Below are 4,301 nucleotides of genomic sequence, written 5' to 3' on the forward strand. Positions count from 1 at the left end.
CTTTGATAAAGCACACATCTACCCAACAAGAAATAAAGCAGATTAGGTTACTAATATTTCTAATTTTACTTATATTCAGAAAAATATACCGTATACCTACTCTAATAAAAATCTATAACAAACTTCCAAATGCACTAAGAAGCCTCTCTAAAACAACACTCAAAAATAAACTTAAAAACTTTCTTCTAAATAGAGCATACTACTCAACTGATGAATATTTTAAAGATACCATCCCTTCAGATTTTACCTGTTAAAATGACTCACATTTATGTTAGACTCAATCTCACAATAATACAGCGAATAAACCCCAAAAATATATTAACAACGACTGATTATAAACAAATATATAATCTCACAATGGAAGCTAGCACTCTACTGCCGTTATTCGTGTTTCGACTCGCCGGGATGACAAATCCCATTTCGTAACAGTCACAGTTAGTCATCCTCTTTTGCTTCTACGTTCACAGGGTGTTTTATGATACTGGGTATCTTACAGTCGGCCACTGCTACAATACCCTCGTCCCGAGGGAGATAATTTTCCGTTCACCTGTAACATAAATTTCATTATAAAATTATTCATAAAGAAGAACGATAATTCGACACTATCGTGGCTTTAGCTCATGGAGGCGTTGCCTCTTCGTAATCGTTTTTTTTTTTATGGTCAACGTATTGACTCGCAGCACGTAGTGCGTTTTCTTCTTCGTGAGAAGCGAAATTATTAGCCTCAACCTCGGAGGGGACTTCACTTTCGACATCCCTTATTCGTCTATCATCAGCCGTTTGCTGAACCCTTTTTGAGCTTAGTGAGCCAGCTTTTCGTCTTACAGAACATCTTTTCTGCCTACCTGCGGAGAATGTTCTTCCGACGATCATCTGACCATCAACCAACTGTTCGTGAACAGGTTGATGAACTTTTTCACTGCTCTGAGGGTAAACATTTTCACTGTTCGCAGCATCTCGCACCAGGGTGTGTTCATTTCCGCGTAGCACACCTTGTGCTTGGCCAACGTTTGGCTGAATGAACGCTTCCTGGGCCAGGACGTTTCCTGCTTCTGCAACACATAGTTGTCTGGAGACGTTTTGCTTTTCTTTTTGCGCCTGAGAGTGTTCATTTTCGTGTAGCACACCTTGTGCTTGGCCAACGTTTGACTGAATGAACGCTTTCTGGGCCAGGACGTTTCCTGCTTCTGCAACACATAGTTGTCTGGCGACGTTTCGCTTTTCTTTTAGCGCCTGAGAGTGTTCATTTTCGTGTAGCACACCTTGTGCTTGGCCAACGTTTGACTGAATGAACGCTTTCTGGGCCAGGACGTTTCCTGCTTCTGCAACACATAGTTGTCTGGCGACGTTTCGCTTTTCTTTTAGCGCCTGAGAGTGTTCATTTTCGTGTAGCATACCTTGTGCTTGGCCAACGTTTGGCTGAATGAACGCTTTCTGGGCCAGGACGTTTCCTGCTTCTACAACACTTAGTTGTCTGGCGACGTTTCGCTTTTCTTTTAGCGCCTGAGAGTGTTCATTTTCGTGTAGCATACCTTGTGCTTGGCCAACGTTTGGCTGAATGAACCCTCCCTGGGACAGAACGGTACCTTCTTTTGCAACACATTGCTGCTTGGCAACGTTGTGCTCTTCATTTACCAGTTGTTCGTTTATTCTGGTCTGTTCGTTATCGAGTTCGTCGTCACTAACACATTCTAAACTGTCCCTACGGGTAGTAAAGAGCTTCATCTTATCAATTGAACATATTCCGCTATAAGGTTTTTGAGACCTGTCTGCTTTTGGAATATCTTCAATAACATACCGATCATGGTCCAAAATAGCTGCCACTACGTATGGCCCGCTATATTTTGGTAGAAGCTTTTTACTTTTTCCGTCGTTGGAAGCAGTTGTGTGTCTTATAAGAACTAATTGCCCAACAGAGTACTTGAATGATTCTTTTCTCTTAGAGTCGTATCCAGCCTTCTGATTTTGCTGACACTTACTTATTTGATCAATAGCTTCCCGGGTATTTTTTTGCTTGTCAATTTTGTGGTCAGAAATCTGGACTTCATTAGTGAGAAAAGAGTCACACACGCCTCTTGGGTCATAACCAAACATGAGTTCGTGAGGTCTTTTTTGTGTAGACTTTTGTATTGAAGAATTTATACCGAACTTGATTCGGCCAAGTTCCTTGTCCCATTCTCGTTCGTCGCTACTCATGGTTGCAAGAGCTGAGAGTATCGTTCGATTATATCGCTCTACTTGACCATTTGCCCTGGGAGTAGCGGTTGCGTTATGCACAACTTTCACCCCAGACTGCCGGGCGAACTCGTTGAAGTTGGCACTCGTGAACGCACTACCCATGTCACAGATGATGCGTCGTGCAACTCCGAACGTTTCGAATATCTCCTTCAGAAACTTAACTACAGGAGCTGCTTTAGTACTCTTGACCGCTTTCATGAACACGTACTTGGTGAAAGCATCCACACATACAATCAAGTAGGAATTATCTAACCTGCTCTTTACAAAAGGACCTAGATGATCAATGTGAATTGTATCCATAGGTACAGCGACCTTTTCTATTGAATGTAACATTCCGCATTTCTTGCCTGTCGGTACCTTGTTGTAGCAACAATGCAAGCAACAACGAATATGTCTAGAAACATACTTTTTCATATTAGCAAACCAATAATTCTGCTTTATAAGAGATAACGTCTTATCAAGCGAAAAATGCCCAACAGAGTCATGACAGTAAACTGTTACGGCGTACCTTCCAGTTTTTGGTACAACCCATTTGAGCCCAGTTGGCGTTACTTTGTATATTCTGCCATTTTTCAGTGTTTATTTTCCACAAAAGTAGATTTATGATCTTCACGATGCGATCGAGGAAACTTTTTGAGCCTAGTCTCACCTACATCGCACCGCAGACGTTCTTCCGGCGCGAGAGATGAAATATATTCACTAAAGAGTGTCTCAGGGTCACAATACCTCCCTGCCTTCGCACCATTTTGTATAACCGGGTCGGTTATGCCATCTATAATCATGGCTACTGCGTTTTTACCTTGTATCTCACATGCCCTCAACAGTTCCATTTTACTAAAATAATATTCAGTCCACGTTTCGATTGGTGACTTAATTCTAGTACTCATTTTTCTGAGTGCACTAGGAAAGTCCCGATGGTCGGGAAAAGCCGCTTCAATTATTTGTTTCCATTCCCTCCATGTGTGATCATAGGAGTCTAAACTATTCCACCAAGATTTTGCTAGGCCAGTTAAACGCGACTGCATATTGAGAATTTTCAGACGATCATCCCAACCGTTTATTTGAGCTAGTTGTTCTATTTTATCAAGCCACTTTTTTGACGAGAGATCGGATTTACGTGGACAAAATTCCGGTATGCAATCTGCACGAACAATCAAAGATTTGTTTTCAACATTTGAAGTTTTGCTCATATAATCGGCCAGTATGTTTTCTAAATGCTTTATTTTCTCACCTTGACTCCGCAACATATCAGTATAATTAACAACAGACTCACCATGGGAATTTTCCACCGTTCGGACTTCACTTACGCTTGGATCCTCCTGTGGCGGTTCACGAGATTCGTTATCTCGTGATGAAGAATGTTTCTTGGTTTTCTTTCTGCGACGTCCGCTTTCCCGACGATATCGCCCATAATCGTTATCACTTTCTGATTCCGATGTACCGAAACTTCTTTTTGATTTCCGACCCATTTCTCGGTAACGAATGAAAAAAACGAACTACAAACAAACACTAGTCCCTTCAGATAGAGCGTTGCTATCCCACCGCTGCACTGTTAGACTCAATCTCACAATAATACAGCGAATAAACCCCAAAAATATATTAACAACGACTGATTATAAACAAATATATAATCTCACAATGGAAGCTAGCACTCTACTGCCGTTATTCGTGTTTCGACTCGCCGGGATGACAAATCCCATTTCGTAACAGTCACAGTTAGTCATCCTCTTTTGCTTCTACGTTCACAGGGTGTTTTATGATACTGGGTATCTTACATTTAATTGATTTCAATTTTTAAATGTTTTTAACTGTATATTTATTACACTGACATGTTCTACGCTCATCTGGGCATTTTACTTCATTGTAATTGAACAAATAATAAATAATAAATAAATAAAAATAAATAAAATCAAACTCAAGCCATATGGCGAAATGACGGGTTTATTCTACATTACTGTGTATACATTTGACAAATATGTTTATGTTCCTACAAATATGTTATTGGGGAATTATTTACATGCAATCGGTGGGAAAATAAAAAATCTCAAGGAATTGAAGATATA

General features: G+C 40.5%; 1 long non-coding RNA gene across 1 annotated transcript; it reads right to left on the bottom strand.

Annotated features, from left to right (window-relative positions):
* Nucleotides 1–301: 301 nt before the first annotated feature.
* LOC141482612 (uncharacterized) lies at nt 302–4,014 on the bottom strand. The gene is made up of 2 exons (XR_012465612.1): nt 3,512–4,014; nt 302–547 (listed from the first exon to the last, which is right to left on the bottom strand). It is a non-coding gene; the product is annotated as an uncharacterized lncRNA (long non-coding RNA).
* Between the last annotated feature and the right edge of the window lie 287 nt (nt 4,015–4,301).

Source organism: Leptinotarsa decemlineata, unplaced genomic scaffold (genome assembly GCF_025532065.1).
Source record: "Leptinotarsa decemlineata unplaced genomic scaffold, Ldec_3_MD MMD2_tig00001621_RagTag_RagTag, whole genome shotgun sequence".
NCBI classification, from domain to species: Eukaryota; Metazoa; Arthropoda; class Insecta; order Coleoptera; family Chrysomelidae; genus Leptinotarsa; species Leptinotarsa decemlineata.